Here is a 22,749-nt window from a genome sequence, read left to right on the forward strand (position 1 = left end):
GTCTTCCGCCGTGGAACCCCCTCAAGATCCAACCGGCGCCCCTCTACAGCCGCCTTGTACCTGTGGTGCCGCCACGAGACCAGGGTTTCAATTGGGCAGGTAGTGTCCGGTACCGAGTATCCGCACTTCTTCATTTTGAAAGGGAGGGTACTTGCACTTCTCAGCACTCCTGCAATAAATTTAATGGGAGAGTACTGCCACTGCTTGGAAGCACACAGGTACTCACAATTGTGAGTACTTGTACTCCCTTTTCCCCCCATTTAAAGCACTGCATGAGACAATTCGGTTTACGAGACTGCACCCACGTCTCCATGGAGGTGCTCTGCACTGTTTTTGTGCTTGGCTGTATTTATGTGCCCTGCTATCATTGGAAGCAGGGTTGCTCACTGAGAGCCCATGTCTTCCCCCGTGTTTTTTGTTTGTTTTTTTGCAGTTTTATATAGCGCCATTTCAACCCAAGGTGCTGGAGCACTTTGCATGAGCACCAGTTACGTTATACAAGGACACATTCATTTTCAGTAGGCATAGGTACATTATTGTGCCCAGAATTACAGGTTGTTGAGCCAATACAGAGACTCAAACCTGTTTCCCCAGCTCCAAAGTCGGCAGCTCTGGCCATTAAGCCACATCCTGGCTGCCCCTCAGTGCCCACTACACCCAGAAGTCTTGCCTTCCACTGTTCACACATAAGGCGATCTAGATGATGCTGTGTAATAAAGACATCTAAGTTCATGTTAAAATAAGACATTCCAAGACTCCAATTCAGCTGAGTGTTGTAAGGGCTCTAAAGTCCCATCTGAACAGGCAGCCCCATTTCCCTATCACAAGCAGGGCTTAAAGAGGGATTAAAAAAAAGTGTGTGTGGGGGATCTCTAAAATGAGACCTATGTAGTTATAGGCAGGGCTTAAACACAAACTAATTTTCTGTGATTCCCATAGTGTGCCAGAATTACCGGTATTATGGTGTCTCTCTTAGCTTTCTGTAATTACATCCAGATATAGAATATAGGAACTGGCATACACCTGTAACCAGTCAGGACTATTGTATTTGTCAATGGTTGTCTCTGTGTGCTCTGCAGAGAAGCTACGATTGGATAGCCCTGTATTCTGGACACCTTTTTGACTTACTGACAGTCACTGTTAGAAACCCACAGATTCTTCAGCCTCAACTTGAGAGCTCTCAATTGTGGGCTGCTATAAACACCTAGAAGTGACTCAGCTGAAAGTATGTACTATACAAGAACAATATGCTATACGAAGAAAATATAAAAACACAACATCCTGAAAATGACTTAACACTCATGTGGAGTACAAGATTAAGTAGAGGTGACTCAGCTCAAAGTATGCACTAAACAAGAACAATATGCTATATGAAAAAAATACAAAAACACCTCATCCTGGAAATGGCTAACACTCATCGAGTACAAGATTAAGTAAATCATGTGACATATAAACAGCAACTAAATCACGGACATGGATCACCTTAACATTTTTATATAAACTGTTCAGAAATCACCACCGTTTTTAGCAGTTAAGTTAAGGACAAGACTATAGGACCCGACAAGTACCTGTTTCAGTGTCCGTTTTAAATTACTGCCGGGTTCTGAGACCCAGAGGGACCCGGCTCACTTAAAGCCCTGATCTCGTGTTTTTTTGTGACAAATTATAACTGTGAACTCTCCCTCATTTGATAGGTGGCATCCTCTTTTCAATAATATACACCCTCCTTTAAGGTAACATGCCTCCATAGACTTCCATTATGCTCTCTGTAAATCTGCATTACAAGCCAAACACTTTAATGGGATCACCCTCTTAAACATCTGATCTCATCCTCAGTCGAGGGTTGCGAGATTATCATATTGCCCCCCTGTTTTGCAGAGAAAATTCAGCTGATACATGAGAACATGAAAGCCTTTGATGAGATGGGAGGACTTCTTTATCCTGCCAACTTTCCCAGATTAGTAACACCTACTGTTGAGGTCCTTCCAGACAATATTTAAAGTGAAGTCCGCTCTCTTTTATGATCGTTATAGTCAGGTCTCCAGATGATGGTTCAGTGCTATAATAGTTGCCCTGATGGTGGATCTAGCTGTTGCCCATTTAAGTTGTACCTGAAAGTTGAAAGAGGGGGGTTTGTTAAACTACCCTTTAAGAAGACTTGCCTGGATGCAAATTCTGAGTCCAATCACTCACCGATCTCCTACTATCAGCCATATCCAAGATCAGCGAAATATATCTTGACTGTGTGTGGTCCTATTATTTATAAGCCTTACATTTTGTTGGCTTTCTGGAACAAGGCTTTCACCCTTGGATGGGAAAGGGGAACACCTTGGTCACGGTTTTTACTGACCTTAAATTAAGTATGGAAGTTGGCTACCCGGTTGTCCATAGTCTTTTGGACCTTTCTATCGTCTTTGATGTCGTGGATCATAACATTTTAATTCACTGGTTGATGGCTTGTACTGTTGGCAGCAGTGCACGAGAAAATGAGGGATGTGTGTGATAGCTCAGTAACTAAAATGATAGGAGATGAAAAGTGGAAAATGTCTAAAGACACATACACATATATATATTAAGAATTTTTGTTCTGAAATTGAAGATTAAAGGCAACAATGACCTCTTTAATCACTTGAATGAAGAGTTTGAGACTTTTGCATCTACCACACAACTTATGGAATGCAGAGGGCATGGAACGTCTCGCCCTCCACATTCTAAGAGAAAATTCTTCTAATACAAGCACCAGAAGGATCTTTTTTAAATAATGTTGGGATGCAAGGGAACAGCTTCATTTGAGTCCCAATTGTATTTTGTTTTCAGTCATTGTGATGTGCAGCACACTGACGCCAGTCACTGATGAAAGTGAAACCAGTCAGCACCATTAACACTGCCTAATTTCCCTTTGATTAGTTTCGGGGGCATATCTCAGCCTCCTAATCACTGATCTAAGCAGAAGAGATAGCTCTGCAATGGGGGAAATATCCCCTTCACAGCACCTCTCCCTAGTGAATCCCTACTTTGGGATTACAGCAGGACTGCAATTCTCACGTAGGTATCTACCTGCTAGACACGGGGTAGCCCCCTGGGCACAGGCAAGCACCCCCCACCAATAAGAATGGAAAAGTCTTTCTACCCCAGGCCTCCCCACCCACCCCTCACCCAGAGAGCAAAAAGTTACTAGACACCAGGGATTACAAATATATGGGGTGGGGAGGAGTAACCCATTCTGCATCTTCCTATGCACCCACACCCAAATGCCTAGTGAGAAAAAAGGAAACTAAAACTAGGGAAAATGATGAAACAAGAATTGGCAAATCGAATAGGTTTCGCCTATGCAAAATCTATTGCTTTGTAAGTTTTGTTTTTTAACATATTGCACAGCACACATATTGGAGAGCAGGGGAAGGGCAACGGGGTGGGTAAAAAACAACACACTGTTCTCGAGTGCAGTCCGGCTGGCATGTAGAGCACTACTTAAAGAGATACTGAAACACAATAAACAAAAGGAGGGTGGGCAAGACATCGGCGTGTGGGGGAGCTGGATTAAGCCACGGGGAGGGCAGGAGTAAAGCGTATCGTAGCGCTTCGTTTTTGTTTACTTTAAGGCATATTGTACAGCAGCCTGTGCTGTAGAGCAATATTCCTTTAATCAGGAGGGTTAGGGGCTGCCTCATCGGATTCACCAGCAGCAGCGAGGGCATCAAATGTTTTTACACCCAGGGGGCTATCTGAGAAAAGGTCGGCTCTCTACACATACCACTGCAAAAATACTTGATGGGAGCTGAAACTCAGGATTACCATGTGGAACCATTGATTACAGATTTAACATTCTGGGCCTTATTACGACCTTGGCGGAGAGGATTAATCCTTCACAAACGTGACAGATATCCCGCCACCATTTTACAAGTTCCATAGGATATAATGGAACTTGTAATATGGCGGGCGGATATCCGTCACGTTTGTGACGGAGTATCCCATCCACCAAGGTCATAATTAGCCCCTTTGTGTTGTACAGCCTGGACAAGAGGCATTCTTCCCCATGATGCACAAGAGTTGGTACAAGTACTCATTTTTTGGCCTGTGGATAACATGAAGGTAATGAGTGCTGGTAAATGCAGAACAAACAGAACAATAAACAATTGTGCTTAACTAGCATGTTTTGCCACCACTTTCACAAAGCTTCATGTGGTGGAGGACACACAACTATCTATGGAAAAGAAGTGCATGTTCTAGAATATGTCTTTAGCCACTGTTTGTGACAACAACCCAACGTTTGTTATTCATTCTGCTAAACTTCCTACAGGGACAACTCTAAACCTACTGTAAAGGTGGTTGGTAAACCTTTATATGCTGAGATCGTGTTTCTGATAAAATTAAATTAACAATTTACTTTAATGTACTTTTTTTCACAACACCCCTATCACACACTGCACCAGAAGAGCAAAGTGAACCCCAGCAAGTAACTTTTGACTCAAGCTTCACTATTAGTGTTAATCCTCCTACAGAAATGGGTGTCTAGCTGCGCCTGTACCCCACCAATGTCAAAAGTGCGCATCAGCCAACAGCGTGGCTTTGTTTCATTTGTACATGACTAGGTGTGTGCAGTAATTTCCACTCATGAAAAATCCTTCACTTTCTAAATATATTTTACTTATCACTTTCTGAAAAGTGTATTTCCAAACATTATTGAAAATGAAATAACTAAATGGAAAGCCCTCTTCTAAGTATGTACAGCTGCTTCGCCTCAGAAAAGAAAAAAAGCATGTTGCTGCACACATGTACAGAGACTAAGGCCCTGATTCCAACTTTGGCGGGCGGCGGTAGCCGCCAATCGGCCGCCATGCGGCCAAAAGACCGCTGCCGGCATTCCAACATTCCCGCCGGCCCAGCGGGAATGAGGCCGCAACACAGAAGCCGTCTCCGAATGGAGCCGGCGGTGTGGCGGCCGTGCGACGGGTGCAGTTGCACCCGTCGCGCTTTTCACTGTCTGCTAGGCAGACAGTGAAAAGCTGGCCGGGGCCCTGTTAGGGGACCCCTGCACTGCCCATGCCAGTGTCATGGGCAGTGCAGGGGCCCCCTAACAGGGCCCCAGGACACCCCTTACTGCCAGCCTCTTCCTGGCAGTGAAAACCGCCAGAAACAGGCTGGCGGTAAGGGGGTCAGAATCCCCAGGGCAGCGCTGCCCTGGCGGATTCGCCCAGCCGGGGCAAAAACGGCGGGAAACCGCCGGCCCCGGTTTTCCGACCGCGGCTTTACCGCCGCGGTCAGAATGGGCTTTGAAGCACTGCCAGCCTGTTGGCAGTGCTTCCGTCATTCTGCGCCCTGGCGGTCCAAGACCGCCAGGGTCAGAATGACCCCCTTAGTGACAAATATTAAACTGCCTTTTCTTCCCAATTAATTCACTGGCCGACGCCCACACTACCTCCCTGGTGCGGGTCACGACCTGTGGCCGACACCAGGGAGGGGGTTAATAAATCCTCGGGTGCAACTTTTTTGGTCCCAGGGAGACACGGAAGCTCTTCCGTGTCTCCCCCCACCCCTTTGTGACGGCGCGCTGACGTAACAATGTTGATTTCCCCATCGGAGCAGGAAGCAGCCTTGCGGCCGCTTCCTGCTCCAATGGGGAAAACGGCCTTCCCCACGTTCAGGAAGGCCTCGTAAGAAAGGGGAGAGTCTCCACTTTCTTAGGAGGCCTCGCGATCGGGGGCCAGGAAACACCACTAGATGCCAGGGATTTCACTTGGGGGGGTCGGCCCCCTCGGAAAACGCCCCACCCCCCCTCCGGGGGCATTTAGAAAAAAAAAAAAAGGTAGGTGCCCCCTGGGGGCGGTGCGATCGCGCCCCTCCAGGGGCAACAATTTATTTATTTAAAAAAAAAAAAAATGGACAGGGGGTCGCCCGTGGGCAGGGCGATCCCCTGTGGGGGGCAATCTTTTTTTTAGTTGTTGTAGGGTTTCCCTGGGGGCCATTTTGGCCCCCAATGAAACCCTACAACAACTAAAAAAAATAGATCTATATATACATATATATAGATCTATATATAGAGATTTATCTATGTAGATATATCTATAGATAGATCTATAGATATATGTATATATATATATAGATCTATCTATAGATATATCTATGTAGATAGATATATATATATATCACTTTTGTCAATATGTGTGTGGTTTCCCTGGGGGCTGCGATCAGCCCCCAGGAAAACCAGACCCACATATAAAAGTGATATATATATATATATATATATATATTTATTTATATATAGATTTGCCACCAGTTGTCTTGCAGTTGCAGCTTGCGTCTTCAAAGCAATGCACATTCTTCAACTGACGCTTTTCAACTGTAGCTTTTAGGCAGCAATAAAAAAGTCAAGTAAGTATTGTGATTATGTTTCTGCTACAAAAGGGTCAGACTTGTCTAGTGGCAGTTTTAGTGCCATAAAGAAGCGCAGAAGGTTTATATGCCTACTGCAAAGAGCAAATCTGTATTTTATGTAAATAGCTGAGTACATTAGTAAAGTCAGCCATTACCTGCGCTATAATACAAATGAAATGTATGTGCGAGGTGGAGGGCGGCTATGGAGAGATGAAGGGCACTTTTGCTGGGTGGTAATGAGGGAATCCAAGGAGGAGGGAGTGGGAGCACCAATAATGATTGTTGGACTGGGTGCAGGAGGTGCAAAAGACTGTGACGAATGGTATGTGACAAGGTGTTTTTTGAGTGTCTTGAAAGAACGTGCTGATTGAGGGAAGAAGCGCAGGTAAGGTGGCCTCTACTGTTGCACGTATCTCACACACACCATCTATTTTGTGACTGTCTACGTAGGCTAGTGTTTTAGAGCAACAGTTTAGCCAATAGCAGAGATGGCATCTTGATGGATGACTGCTGCCGGCACTCGGGTTATAGAGGACAGCATCTGAGGGTCAGGACAATGGCGCAGACTCTGGGAGTGATTTTTCAGTCGGAGGAGTCCCATTCGATAACTCCTCTTCCAGTACATTATGAGGGAGGTGATGAGGACAGTCCTGCTGTCCCTTCGCAAGCAGTCTGTGCAATTGGGTAATAGTGGGTTAGCCCAACCCAGAGAGCAGGTGAATGCGGCGGCAAGCAGAGAGAGAGTGCTCTCTTGGGAGCTCCCCAATTTAGTTCAGCCCCAAATTCCACCGCCTAAATCGTATTGTGGAGACATCAAAATTATCTATCGCAAAACAAACTGGTTTTGTAAGGCAGGCACCTGTGTTTTTGGTCCTGGGTTCAGCGGCCATATAGAGAAACACACAAAATCCAAACATTTCTGGAAACTAGACATTCGGGGGAGTCCACAGAGGTGTGACTTGTGTGGATTCCCCAAAGTTTTCTTACTCAGAATACCCTGCAAAGCTGAAATGTTGAATAAAAACTCTATTTTTCTCGCATTTCTGTCACACAAACTACAGGAATATGCTGGGATCCACAAAATTCCTACCACCCAGTGATTCCTCACCTGTCCTGATAAAAACACTACTCCACTTGAGTGCCTACACCTAGTGCCTGCGTCAGGAATGGATCACCCCAGGGTCAACAGCTGCCTCATGTAAGGACCAACATTGACCGTTGTGTGATCTATTCCTGTCGCGGGCACCAGGCCTACCCACACAAGTGAGGTACCATTATTATCGGGAGTCTTGGGGGAATGCTGGGTGGAAGGACATTTGTTGCTCCTCTCAGATTCCAGAACTTTCTGTCACCGAAATGAGAGGAAAAAGTGTTTTTTTGGCCATATTGTGATGTTTGCAAAGGATTCTGGGTAACAGAACCTGGTCAGAGCCCTACAAGTCACCCCATCTTGGATTCCCCTGGATTTCTAGTTTTCAAAAATGCGCTGGTTTGCTAGGTTTCCCCAGGTGCCGACTGAGCTAGAGGCCAAAATCCACAGGTAGGCACTGTTTTCTATGAAAAAATGTGATGTGTCCACGTTGTGTTTTGGGGCATTTCCTGTCGCGGGCGCTAGGCCTACCCACACAAGTGAGGTATCATTTTTATCGGGAGACTTGGGGGAACGCTGGGTGGAAAGAAATCTGTGGCTCCTCTCAGATTCCAGAACTTTCTGTCACAGAAATGTGAGGAAAACGTGTTATTTTAGCCACATTTTGAGGTTTGCAAAGGATTCTGGGTAACAGAACCTGGTCAGAGCCCCACAAGTCACCCCATCTTGGATTCCCCTAGGTCTCTAGTTTTCAAAAATGCACAGGTTTGGTAGGTTTCCCTATGTGCCGGCTGAGCTAGAGGCCAAAATCTACAGGTAGGCACTTTGCAAAAAACACCTCTGTTTTCTGTCAAAAAATGGGATGTGTCCACGTTGTGTTTTGGGGTATTTCCTGTCGCGGGCGCTAGGCCTACCCACACAAGTGAGGTATCATTTTTATCGGGAGACTTGGGGGAACATAGAATAGCAAAACAAGTGTTATTGCCCCTTATCTTTCTCTACATTTTTTCCTTCCAAATATAAGAGTGTGTGTAAAAAAGACGTCTATTTGAGAAATGCCCTGCAATTCACATGCTAGTATGGGCACCCCGGAATTCAGAGATGTGCAAATAACCACTTCTCCTCAAAACCTTCTCTTGAGACAATTTTGGAAATGCAAAGGTTGTCTTGATACCTATTTTTCACTCTTCATATTTCAGCAAATGAATTGCTGTATACCCAGTATAGAATGAAAACCAACTGCAGGGTGCAGCTCATTTATTGGCTCTGGGTCCCTAGGGTTTTTGATGAACCTACAAGCCCTTTATATCCCCGCAACCAGAAGAGTCCAGCAGACATAACGGTATATTGCTTTCAAAAACCTGACATCGCAGGAAAAAGTTACAGAGTAAAACATAAAGAAAAATGGCTGTTGTTTTCAGCTCAATTTCAATATGTTTTTATTTCAGCTGTTATTTTCTGTAGGAAAACCTTGTAGGATCTACACAAATGACCCCTTGCTGAATTCAGAATTTTGTCTAGTTTTCAGAAATGTTTAGCTTTCCTGGATCCAGCATTGGTTTCACACCCATTCCTGTCACTAACTGGAAGGAGGCTGAAAGCACCAAAAATAGTAAAAATGGGGTATGTCCCAGTAAAATGCCAAATTTGTGTTGAAAAATGTGGTTTTCTGATTCAAGTCTGCCCGTTCCTTAAAGGTGGGAAGATGGTGATTTTAGCACCAGAAACCCTTTGTTGATGGCATTTTCAGGGAAAAAACCACAAGCCTTCTTCAGCAGCCCTTTTTTCCAATTTTTTGGGAAAAAACGAAATTTTCACTGTATTTTGGCTAATTTCTTGGTCTCCTCCAGGGGAAACCACAAACTCTAGGTACCATTAGAATCCCTAGGATGTTGGACAAAAAGGACGCAAATTTGGCGTGGATAGCTTATGTGGACAAAAAGTTATGAAGGCCTAAGCGCGAACCACCCCAAATAGCCAAAAAAGGGCTCAGCACTTGGGGTGGGGGGAAAGGCCCAGCAGCTAAGAGGTTAAGAATTTGTTGAGAGGCAAGAAGATCAAGGTAGGTTTGTTGGAGGCATCTCCCCGCCTCATAGACGAAAGGGGAGAAACTTGAGTAATAATACTGGAGAAAATTGCCCGGCAGGCTGCTGGCTGGGGTTTCCTCCTCTAACACTACAATTTGCGGCCACATTCTTCTAAACCGTCAATGTTATAAATAAATCCATCCGGTGAAAGGGAGCTAAAGAGCATCCAGCAGCAGGGACATGTCCCACTCGTTCGCAAGAGCTCCTCTTGTCAAGGGCAGGAGCTAGGCATGAGTCTGATGAGGTGGGTGGGCAATAACTGGAGCGTGAAAACCACCACAGGGTACCAGTAAAAAGAACTATGGTATGCCACCAGCAGGGTGGCAGGACACCTGGCATCAGCTCCTGGGATCGTAAACACAACTATTGTATTTTGGGTCGCCCATCTAACGGCTGTGGCAGACACGTTGTGGCTTGCTGTTACGACCAAAATCTTCCATGGAAAGTAGCTCGCTGAAACATAGCATGACCAAACCCGAAGGAGCACTCAGAATCGTGGAAACTTAACACTGATATGTTGGTTTATCTTTTCACTTTCATGGCATAATCAGGTTAAGAAACAAGTTTACAAGTGAGCACTCGGTGACTGGCAGCGATTCTTCTCAAATTTTTGCCCAGTGGGGGAAAGGTTGCAGGGGGAATTACAGTTGTGTATGTTTTTGGCACTATTGATGATCAGAATAAGCTTCATCACCTCCTCCAATTCGCAGCACAGGATTTCTCTTTGAAAAAGAAAGCAAACAGAAGTGAAAATACAACAGAGAGTGGGAGGAGGGTGAGAGTGCTGATGGCATGCTTGCTTGTAAATAAATAAAAATAAAATACCTGCAGTGTGAAGTAGCCAGAGGAAGGACACTGGTCAGTAGCCATTGAGCAAAAGGAGAACTTGGTCCCGATTAAACGCGACGGCATGGATGGCAAAAGCAGAGCAGGAAGTGAAAGCAGACTACATGCTGGCCAATGAGAATCAAGCAAATTAGAGCAATGTTGGAAACACCCAATGGTAAGTCCAGATAAGTAAGTAGGTGGGTTATAAGCCACTTTTAAGACTTTTGTTTAATACAAAAGACTTTGTAAGCTAAGCACAAGCACTGAGCAGGCAAAACCTAAAAAAGGAGTGAGGGTGACTCACCCAAGCATCACCCTGTGCTCCCACCCCAAACAAGCCCAACAATCTTTGGAGTTGAGGTGGGTAAGCCACTGAAAGCTAGAGCCAGCATCTTTGCTCTGTCTCAGGACAAGGTTCTCTTGGAACCTTGAGTGCCAGGCACTGTGCCCTAGTGGCTATAGCTGCAGCCTATGCAACATGGGAAATCAGGTTCAAATCTCTGCAAATTTCCATGTGCTGAAAAAAAACATTGCATAGTCTGTGTCTCTTGAGACGGCTATGTCATGTCCTTGGGAACAGATCATGCTTTGTAAAACTGCCAAACATAAAATGTGAATTCTGGCAATCAATAACACCCTAATCTCAACCTCCAAGAAGTAAAGTCAAACCATTATTCTTTGATGTTAGAGATACCTGTGTAACAGCTGAATTGCACAGCGTGAGAATCGAAAATCTATGATCAATCATGCCTTTCCTGCTTGACCAAATTGTGTGATTCTAGGCAAATATTTTATTTCACTGAGCCCACTTTTTGTCTATTATTGAGTATGAGAGCTCCTTCAAATACGTGAGTTCAGGATGTGCGCTGTAGAAAAACCTCTCTTGTCTTTGATTTAATAGTCTATAATTATGCTCCACCTACAGTAAAAATATAGGCCACATATATTGTACACAAGGCAACTGACTTGCCTCTTACTTCACTAATAGCATTGTCTTCTGGGCTCGGGCAGGAATGTTTTTCTGTGCATGTTTAAAAACTCTTACTTTTAATAACTACGTCTAAATGCAGAGTTATCATCTGTTGTACTAAGGTGAAACATGTTTGTGTGTTAACAAAAATAAACATTTTTTTAATTTAGCAGACACTTTAGCATAATGTTACATGTCTGTTGCATGATTTACATGCTTAATATTTTGTGGCTGTGCTTGTGCACAGGCTTTTAGAGCCAGAGCTGACCCTTGGCTCGACTCCCCTGTTAATTTGTTGGCTTGCCCACATCTATGGTATACCCATGAGTCTGCCCTTCTTCTCTCCCCAGTGGGGGGTGAGGGCAGAAAGCTCACTAACCACCAGGGAAATATTTAAAGAAAAAGGTACGGGGCAGCCCAACCTGGCACTGGGCAATGCCCCTACTTCATAATTTCTCCAACAGACTGCCTCCTAGGGGTATACGGGGGAGTGGTTACCCCCAAATGTCTCCCCCATGGGGGAAATAAGCCCACTAGACACCAGGAAAAATGGGTCAAAGAAAGGAGCATGATTCCCCACCCCGGAATCAGGCTCTGCCTGCACCCCATAATGTGCCCTGCAGTTGGGATGAGGGATACCATTTTTATCAGGAGAAATGTGGGAACACTGGGTGGTAGGAAGTTTGTGGTCAAATACCTGACCACAAGGACCATGCAGAGATCACAATGACTTCATATGATTAACATTTCACCAATTCCTGTCATAGGTAACAAGTCCAGCTACACAAATGGGGTACTGTTTTTATCGGGAGAAGTGTGGGAACGCAGGGTGGTAGGAATGTTGTGGCTCTTAACAGATTCCAGAATTTCCCTCCACAGAAATGTGAGGAAAATGCACAATATGAGCCAAAGTTTGAGGTTTGTAGCGTAGTCTGACTGAGAAAACATCATAGGATCTAAGCAAGTCACACCAGCCTGGAGCCTTCTGGCAGTTGAGTGCTGAACTACCTGGTTGTGCACCTGTTACTAGACATGGATCTAGCAGTGTGTCAGGGGATCACTTCATTATCGCCAGAAGTAGTGTCAAGACCAAGTTAAAACTTAAATTAGGACAGGATAGAGGGAGTCTTAGTATCCCATTCATCTTCGTGGTTCTGCTGCACACCGCTCCTGGCCTTTGCTTACAGGAAGATTTCATCTAGCTGCTTTGCTACACAGTTTCACGATGCACATATGCCACTCTCAGGCTAGAGTTTAAGATTATGGTGTAGTCCATTTTACAAGTGGAGTAAAATATGTTGAATTAATGACTATTCACATTTGCAGACGTATTCTATGTTTATTTATGTTCCTTCAGAGACCACTTAATAGTTGCTCTTGCTCAGGCACTTGTTGTGTTGGCTATCATTGTACCAATGACACTGCTGGATTTGGGCAGCAGCATCACCAGGTTGTGGGGAACGGAGTTCAATTCCACACCATGTGACAACTGTCGGCCTAACCCTTTTGGCCAGCTAGCAGTATCTCATCAGCATCTGAAAGTGGCAGCGATTTGTGGCAGCCGTCCACACTACATTTTGATTTCTCATGGAAATCATGGTGTAACAGATCTCATCCTTTTCTCTCGGTTACATTCGTCTCACACATGAAAAGACAAACAGAAGCAGGAATTGTTTCAATATATTTTATTGAATCAACTGCGTTCTAGTTAAAATAGCATGTACTGCAATGATAAGGATGATAAAACATAATAATAGCAATGCAGTGTCAAGGAAAGTGAAACATAAGAAAAGTCCCATCATAGTGTCAGAATTCTATGGATTGGAATTCCTACCGTCGCCACTAAGATACTACTATAGCACAACAGTGTTAGTGCTAATCCACCCTTCAGGATTCCTAGGAAGACACCATCCCCCATACCTGAATATGGCAATATCTAAGAGGGCTGTTGGTCTACTGAGAGTCCTCTCCCATGTAGGCAGAAAAGACGTCAAGTCTCAGCAGACAGTTGCAGTGAAGTGACAGCATGTAGTGGCAGTTTCTGGCTGTAACTCTCCCTCTAACATATGGGGGGCAGAGCGATGTTGTATAATAAAACAGCTGGTGAGAAAACTGTCCTAACGCCAGAACACATATGTTTCCTGTGAAGTGGCAAAGATTGTGGTGTTCCTATTTATTGTACTGACAACAATATCTGGTACAGCCTTGTGCAGGGTACAGAACAAGAATGTCTTACAAAGAAGAATGAAAACAGTTCCTAGGCTAAAAGTGTATGAGATAAAAGAAACAAAACATCACCACAGAATGAAACTTTTGATCAGAAATTCAAATGAATAAAATACATTATTAGCCTAAAGAGAATAAGCGGCAGGCCTATGGCTAAAATAAAGTGCCTATAAAAAGCTCACTAAACCCCACGACACCCTCTCTGCAAGCACTCAACACACCTGTTCAAGCCACTTGCCAACTCTCCTTCCTGACCGTTTTCCTTGTGGAGCATTGGAGGCAGTGTACCAGATCAACAAGATGGTGACTACCATATTAGATGATTCTTCCTTCAAAATGTCTCATTTGTATACTGTTCCAACATGGCTATTTGCCTAGACTTTTGAACAAATCTTTCATGGCTACTTTGGACAATAAATGTGTTTTCTTATTCAAATGATTCATATTCCCAAGTGCTTACAGAAGTATGTAATGTGTGACACAATGAATGCTCACAAACGGACGCTGCTCTTCTAACAGAGGATTCAGCCATGCTAGGACCAGCTGTGTTCTACTGTTGTAAACCGACAAAGGCCAGCTCATAATTTGCAAGGCTGTTGGAAATCCTCCTCTGCATTATTCAGTTGTTGCAAAGCTATTGAGTATGTACTAAAGCTGTGTAAGCAAAACCTTAAATACATTTAGTATGCTTTGGCTTTACCCAGTATATTTCTCTCTCACTTCAATAGTTCTACCTCTTGTGGAGTGACTGCACTGAAACGCAGGAGGGACTGTTTTACATCTCAATAGTACACTGTATCATTGCACATGACATTCTTTCTCACGCATACATTGTATAAAGAAGTCAATCCATGCTTGTTTTTTCACTGCAGCATACTATTTATGTTTTGGTCAGGGCTCCCTTAAGTGGGTTTTCCTGTCTTACCCATAGTTCTTTCACCTCCGTATCTTTCCTTTTGAGTTTTACTGATATGTATTTTTACTCTTTTATAATGTATGGATTTTCCCATTACTTTCTTCGCCTGTCTCTTATCCTTGTCTATTTTATCTGTTAAAAAAACCTTTAGTAAAGCTAACAAATCTTTTTTTAAGGAGCTAACTCATAGAAGTGGAGGCAGACATAAATGATCTTTCCATATGTTAGTACATCAAAGCTAGGCCTATTTGGCTTTGCCAATGCTTGTTAATCCTTTTTACTGTTGCCTACTCGCCTTTCCGTGCAAGCTGAACTAATGCTCCGGAACCTACCCCATTTTCTCTCATAAACTGTGCTTTTTTAGTGTTTCACCCCTCACCAGCACCAACACGAACACTAAAAACTGATGTCGAACATGTTTGAGCAGCACCACTCTGGCATAATACTAAGTACTATAATGGTACTGGCAGCATAGTACTTTTGAATAATTATAACCACCTGGCATAGTATTAGTGCTGTGGCATAATGGAAAGCATCCTAATGGTATTGGTAGTATGCTGGTATAATTAAAACTAACTTAACTTATTAGTAGTAGTATGGAGAAAAAAATACTCTTCCCAGAGGACTCTTACACAGGGATAGCCACCTCAGTGGTACTAGAAGCACTCTGGCATAGTGAGATCCACCTTAATGGTACTGGGAGTACCTTACTACGACAAAACCACACAAATGGACCTTCCTGTAGAGGCAGCATTCCTGCTTAATAAGTTAAATAATGGTACATGCAGTGCTTGGGTATAATTTGATCCGTTCTAAGGGTAAGTGCTGTACTTCTGCATATTAAGGACAGTATTAGTGATGTAGGCACTCAAGACGCCGGTGTGGCTATTAAGGGAATCACTTATTTGCTAAAATATCAATATTTGCGTGGGTGAAATGATTCTTATGGTTCGGGATGGTAGGGGGTCACTTATTAGTACGATGCAAGAGTAGGAGCCCTGGCAGGTCTGTCTGAATCCAGACACCTGCATACATCTGTAAGCATAACCCAGAGGAGAGTCTGGGAAATACCCATCTGTTTTCCTTTTCTCTGCGAATGTGAGAACCACCTTTAAAGGCTAAGGAAACCAACCGGGTGTGGAACTCCAGTGAGGGGGTTGGGGTAATTCACATAAAACATCTTGTCGGTGGAGGAGTGGTGATTAATAAGATGGATGCTAAGGCAACACAACTGGCTAGACATTGACTATCATTTTAAAATCTCATGGTTATGCATGAAACCTTATCCTAGACAGGGCTGTGTGGCCTTTGCCTCAAATCCCTCCTGTCTACCACAGTTTAAAGTATGGAAAGCGGGTGCCACTAAACTCCTATTTACAAATTGGCCTGCTGAGTTGGAAAGTGTGCACCTCTCTAGGCTTGGATTACATATGCAAGGGAAAGACCTGGTGGGTTTCATTAACATCATTATCAACATCTATCAGTAAAAAGATAGTTTTTTCAAATGTATTTGATTGTCCGCACCAACACAAGCACATGTGAAGAGATAACCGAGAAATGCAAGGAAACAGCAACACACAACTTGGAAAGCCGGTGACCAGTTAACTCATCCACATCGGAAGGGAGATTTTCTTGACCGAGAGAGACTGCTAGGCCCATTATTTCTCCCTATTTTTATGCTTACTCTTGACATGCACACTACATACTCTCTGAATCCCAGTCGTTTTTCATTTTAAGTTACTTGACAAAGATCAATGAATTACTCACAGATTATTATACATTTTTGCGAATGTGGGTTGCAATTTATTACTTTATTTGTAATTTTTTTGTAAAGTGCTGCTTACACCTTTTATTATTTCAGCATGGCTTCATTTAAGCGGTACTGTTTTATTATTTTCTATCAGCTGCTTTTAAACGCAGGAATTGTTACCATTTCTTTTGCACAACATTCTGATATTAAGTATTGTATGTCCAAAAGTACGAAGTCTGCCTTACACAGAAAAGATGCATTATCATGTCAGGCTAGTTCTCAGAACAATAACATGTTTTGTTATAAAAACACCACACTGCCAAAATAAGGTTAGAGGGGACATTCCAGCCAGCCATTTTACGCTGCACCATGTTGTCGCAGTTCCGCTGAACTTGGCCTCTTCGCTCCAGCCACTTGGTAGGGCTGCCAGCAGATCACAGGCAAACCCCTGCTTATTATTCCGGTATGGGGCCGGGGCTTCCTTTCAGAGATTAGTACGGACAGAGAAGAGCCTTCACTGCTGTGCTCTCATTTCATGTAGATGCTAGAAGTGTAGGTATGGATTTTGAATTCAATAATATGACAGGGTGCTGGGACTTTTTATTCGTTTCACGCTCATTGTCACAATTATAATTGTATTGTTTCATTTCCCTTATAATCGCAGCTCACACATTTCACATAGTACCCAGTTGCTTCAAAAAATATATTGAACCACGTTCTGCATCGGTTTGTCTTTGCATGTATAATACTTTTGTAACTGAGAGAAAGGGGTAGGACCTGTTCTACCACAACTTCCCTGAATGAGTCAGAGTGTCATGCCAGCAAAAATATAAGGTCCAGCAAAAGGTGAAAAATCAGAGGTGACCACACTGAAAAGGAAAATTCACTACACAGACCATGCCCATCCAAGTGCTAGGGTAGACTAATCAATACCTTAATAAGCTTCTCTATTCAGGCGATCGCATGTGGACAGTTCACCACCTCTACAGTGGCCCTAATCTGTCCTATGCCTCTCTAAACTTACCTATACCCTCTGTCAGCATCTGTCTCAGCCACTAACTATGTCCATGGGGACCCAGTCTCCTCACCTGCAGACCCCACCAGGAAAGTGAGTAGCCCTAGCTTGCTCACAGGTGCATCCCAGTAGGCAGACAGTACCACCATGGACAACAAGGTTATAAGGCCCTCCACCATAGTAGCCGAGGCAGTGCTATTAGATGCCACCAAGGCCTTCTACTCTATAGCGTGGACATACATGTTTTCAACCCTGCTCCCAATGGGTATGCCCGAAGCTTTTCTGAAATGGATACCCCTGTTGTATACTGACCAGGTTGCCTGGGTGCACATTAATGGGCATACATCAGACCAACTACCCATACACAGAGGCATGCGACAGGGATGTCCCCTATTACCAATGCTGTTCACACTGGAGCTGGAACCCTTAGCCTTTGTCCTTCGTCAGAGATACACAGATTCTGCATTACTCTTCCGGCAGAGGCCCATTACAGTGTCCCTGTACACGGATTATATGGTACTGTACATCCGTGCCCCACAGTACACCTAACGCTGATGCTTCAGTAAAACATTTGATTTGATTGGCATTCAAGCCTCAGCATAAACAATACATAGTCGGTCATGCTTCCTATGACCCAAAGTACACAACAGTACTCCTTGGACTTCCCGCTGCAGTGGAGCACAGAGCCAATTAAATATCTGGATCCATAGGGACCCAGACCTGTTGGTCCATGAGAACTATGGAACTGTGATATCGAAACTGAAGGAACAAGTGAAGAGATGGTCCAGAATACCACTATCACTAGCGGATAGGGTAGCGGTCATAAAGATGTTCATGCTCCCTACATTTCTCTATCTCTTTACCAATATCCCTGTTGTGCTAACACAGCACTTTTTAACAGTTTGATCGCACATGATAACACTAGTGTGGGTGGGCAAACAACCCAGGATTAAGAGGGAAACAATAATGCTTCCGTACGCGGGGGGCTTCTAAGCACTTGACCTCCACTTATATTACTTGTGCATGCGTCCAGGTGCAATTTTCCCATTATTGGTATAACCCCCAAGCATATATACTGCATTTGGCGTTTGAAACAGATGACGCACACTCCATCCCACTCAAAGCTATATTACCATACAAGCGTGCCGGGATACCCAGAACAGAAATAAATACTTTTCACTGCACAGTGAAGGCTTGGCAGACACTGGAAGAATGGGCCAAAAAACTGCTGTTGTATGCACCTGCACTCCCCCTGCATTTCCACCCAGCCACATCGGTCACCCAGGAGACCAAAGCGCTTGCAAAGCAAGGCTAAAGATGAAAGGGGATTCGGACCCAAACAGGCAGTTTCTAGCTTTAACGAACATCTCACAAAGGCTGTAAAAGTCACCACTAATGACATTCACATACCACCGCCTCCTGGCTGCTATACGGGAGTTATAACCCATGTTCTCACCAGCCTCCCTATGTTGGAAGCGCTTTAGACACTGCTCACCAACCCCACGCATAAGCATCTCATCACAAGATTATAAACTATGGCTGAGAATGATGAACAGCCTATCCAGAACCCAGCATTGGATAAGTGGTACAACGCACTAGACACACCCAAAATGGTAGAGAACTGGACTGAACTGAATAGACTGCACACACCAACTGTAAACTCCGAATCACACTTCAAATATTTTCAACAAATATATTCCACCCCAGTCAGGCCACTCCGCTATGGACTACGAGCAGATGCAAATTGTTGATGATGCAGCACGCCAGAGACTGACTTCCTTCATTTGGCCTGGGGACCCCATTCCAGCTGTTCGGGTCACAGGTGATCACAGATTTGTCTAAAATGACACTGGAACCAGTGGAGTGCACACCCCAGATGTGTTTATTCAGCCTGGTCAAGACGATATATCCAGCATATCGTAGATTTGTGATGCTGGCATTGCTGTTGGCAAAACGTACAGTGGCTATGCACTGGTGCAAGCGGTCACCACCTAAACCTAAACAATGGCTTCTTGTCCTGACATACTGTAAAGTACGCAGAGCAACTGCCATTATTGTTGTGCTCCAAAGAAATTTGGAGCCCACTAACCACATATCTAAAGTCCACCCCCTCATCAGAACTGTGATAATTTGTGATATAGGTAAGGCGCTAATTTGGAGATAACGAGAAAAGTACAAAAAGGATGCACAGGCATAATGCTGTTATGTACTACACATGTGCTATATTTTACCTCATGAGGCAATTCTCATGTTGATAACATTTTGTTTTTGTGTATGCTGAAACATCTTAATAAAAAATGAAAAAGTTTATGAGGCCTTTTCTGCCCCTTAAGTCAGGCTTGTGTACCCAACCAAGGGCAAGCTCTGCGCAAAAGGCTAACAACCAACAAAGGCCACTTGTGAAAATGGCCCTTTCTGCAGGGTTATCCACAAACTGTTTGCCTTTCTCCTCCTAATCTTCTGACCCTCTTTTTGTTGGCTTTAGGACTCTGGGCATTTTACCACAGCTAATCAGTGCTAAAATGCATGTGCTCTCTCCCCTAAAACTTGGTATAATTGTCTTACACCTGTTTGGCTTATTTAATTTACCTGTAAGTCCCTTGTAAAGTGGTATACCATGTACCCAGGGCCTGTAATGTTACTAGTGGGCCTGCAGTGCAGATTGCGCCACCCACAGAAGTGCCTTTCAAACTAGTCACAGGCCCGGCATTGCAGCGCCTGCGTGTGTAGTTTACTGCCACATTGACTTGGCCAGTCAAACTAGTTGCCAAGCCTGAAACTCCCCTTTTACTACATATAGGTCACCCCTAAGGAAGGCCATAGGTAGCCCTATGGGCAGGGTGCGGTGTAGGTAAAAGGTAGGACATGTGCCTTCATTATATGGTATGTCCTAGTAGTAACAAACAGCCTAACTGGTTTCTCACTGCTATGAGTCCTAATCCTTTCATAGGCTACCATTGGGAATTCCCTTAAAGGTACTTAAGTGGTAATTTCTGATCTGTGAGGAGTAGTGTGGCCATGTTTGGTATGTTTGGAATGGTAATGAGAAATCCTACTTGCTGGTGTGGGTGGATTTTACATTACTATTTTAGAAATACAATTTTTAGAAAGTGGGCATTTCTCTGTGCTTATAACTCTAGTGCTTTGCAACCTGACTCCAATCCACTTCTTGGGTAGAGTGACAGCTTGGCCTTCTGCATACTTTACAGACAGCCATCCCACAGGGAGGGTGGAGGTGTAACAGGATACTGAATGGTCTTACAGGGCTGGGAGAGAGGGAAATGGGTCGCACTTATATTTGTACAGGCTGTGTCCTGCCCTCACACAAAGGGCTTGTTTGCCCCCTTCTGATGTCTGGAGCCAGGGCTGGGGTTGAAAGGGGGTGTGGTGCACTTCTAAAGTTCTTTTGAAGTGCCCCCTAGACCAAAGACATTTTGAGTGTAAGTACAGAGGTCGTATCCCATGATGGGGAGAACACTTTGAAACTGGGACTGATTTCTGTCAGAAGTAATGCTGAGCTGCAAAAAGACTCATCTGGACTGCTTTCCTGTTGTTGCCCTGCTGCCTGGTATCTGCTGGGTGGCACAAAGGATTGCTTTTCTGCTTGTTGCCTTGTTGCCAGATGCCCCCTGACTTGTGTTCTACAGAGACACTGCGTGGACGTGTACCCAGATGATACTGGAAGGAACTGTCAAGCTAAGAGGAACCACAATTAAGACTGTTCTGCTGTTATGCTAACCTGTGGTCTGCTATGTCATAAGAAGGACTGCCACTTTGCTTCAAGGACTCTCATGGGCTTGTCTGTTGCTTATTCCCTGCTCTAGTGCTCCCCAGTTGTTCTCCAAGGACTAGGTGGTGTATCCCCCCCCCCCAGTTGCTAAAAGAGGAGAACTTTCAGCGTGTGGAGCGTTATCCTGTTTAGGATAACAGGTGCAAGTTGGTTTAGTTGTAGGGGCCAGCGCCGGGTGAGCGCCTGCTGTTTTGACCCCTAATCAACATTTATGGCCTCTGCGAGCTGCACATTTGAGCTTCTCCTGCTACATGTACCCTAATGCGCTGTTGCACTGAAGTAAGTTGGAAGGGATAACTGCCAAGTTGCACGGGTCCCCTGCCTTGTAAAGCAGCCAGCTCTTGTCACGCGACACTGCTTCAGAGGCTGCTACGGTGTTCCCTAAGCCTTCTCCTCTGCCACATTAACAACTGCGGGAGAGACCGACTCTGAGAAGGAGAGTGGTGTTTTCAGGATCGGCGTGCCCCTGCTAGGAGACATGCCGTTGTCCCCCCCCCCAACATTTTCTGTTGACAGGAGGGCTCCCAAAGCAGGCACATCAACTGCCACACCGCATCGCAGGGTTGGGCGGGATTACCGTCTGAACTGTCAGCGGCCGCCTGGAGGAGGGGGCCACCCCAGCACCAGGAGTTACCACCACGCCGCCTTCCAGCGGAGGAGCCCCAGAGAGGTGGGCTTCTGCTACAGATAAAAGAGAAAGGAATGGCTCTGGTGGTCTTGTAGCTGGCTTTGGTGCTGGCGACACACGGGGGACGTCCCCCCCTTCTATCTCCAGTGTGTGGACCTGTCCCCCCATGTTTGCTCATACCTTGGGGGTCACGATAAATGGAATCAGATAACAGGATGGGGTGATGATACTCGACGGCAGTCTCGATCTTGCTGATTCTATTTATTTTGTTTACTATGTACTGTGTAGTAGGGGTGTAGGTTCCTGTACTCCACGTAGGGCATCTAAACTACTGTATAATACGTGATAGGGGCCCAGGAGCGCTGTGCCCTATACTTTTATGGTGACAGATGTGTCTTTCTTTATTACATGCTGCATTTCCGTGCTCCGAGGTTGATGTATGCCGTGTTTCTTCTGACAAGAGCACAGATACTGTTTCAGGGGCTGTAAGATATGCACAGTAATGTTTTGTTTGTAATGTTATTTTCATGACATGTGTAATGTAAGAATGTTTCTTTTATGTTTGCACTTTGACAATTGCCTAGTTGGCAAAGTAGTTATGGGTCTATCAATTATATGTAATACAGTTTATTTTCATATTATTTCGTGTAGATTCTCTATTGTGGTGTATTTATTGTGTCACTGGTGTGTGTGTGTGTTGTGCAAACACTTTACACATTGCCTGAGGATAAGCCTGACTGCTCTGTGCCGAGCTGCCAGGGGGTGAGCACAGGTTATCTTTAGTATGCAACTTACTTGTCCTGACTAGAGTGGAGGGTTCTCCCTGGCTGAGGTGCATACCCTAGCCAACCATAAACCCTATTTCTAACATCCACTGACAACTGTCAGTGTCAGGAGCCGGGCCACTGGCTATCAACTGATAGGTTCACGCTACAAAAAGGGGCCTTTGGTATGCCTCATATCCAGCTATGGGGCTAGCAGGGAGTCCCCCACCTGCTCCCACCAATGTAAGAAATGTGATAATCATTTTGAATGGTGACTACCCACCTTAAGGAATCATCACTGCCCTTGTCA

The 22,749-nt window shown here is 44.6% G+C and overlaps 1 protein-coding gene across 1 annotated transcript in view; it reads right to left on the reverse strand.

Annotated features, from left to right (window-relative positions):
- Nucleotides 1-22,749, reverse strand: part of ADIPOR2 (adiponectin receptor 2) — a 311,375-nt gene that overhangs the window by 283,100 nt on the left and 5,526 nt on the right. The gene's annotated exons all lie outside the window — the stretch shown is intronic.

This window comes from Pleurodeles waltl, chromosome 4_1 (assembly GCF_031143425.1).
Source record: "Pleurodeles waltl isolate 20211129_DDA chromosome 4_1, aPleWal1.hap1.20221129, whole genome shotgun sequence".
Taxonomy (NCBI): Eukaryota; Metazoa; Chordata; class Amphibia; order Caudata; family Salamandridae; genus Pleurodeles; species Pleurodeles waltl.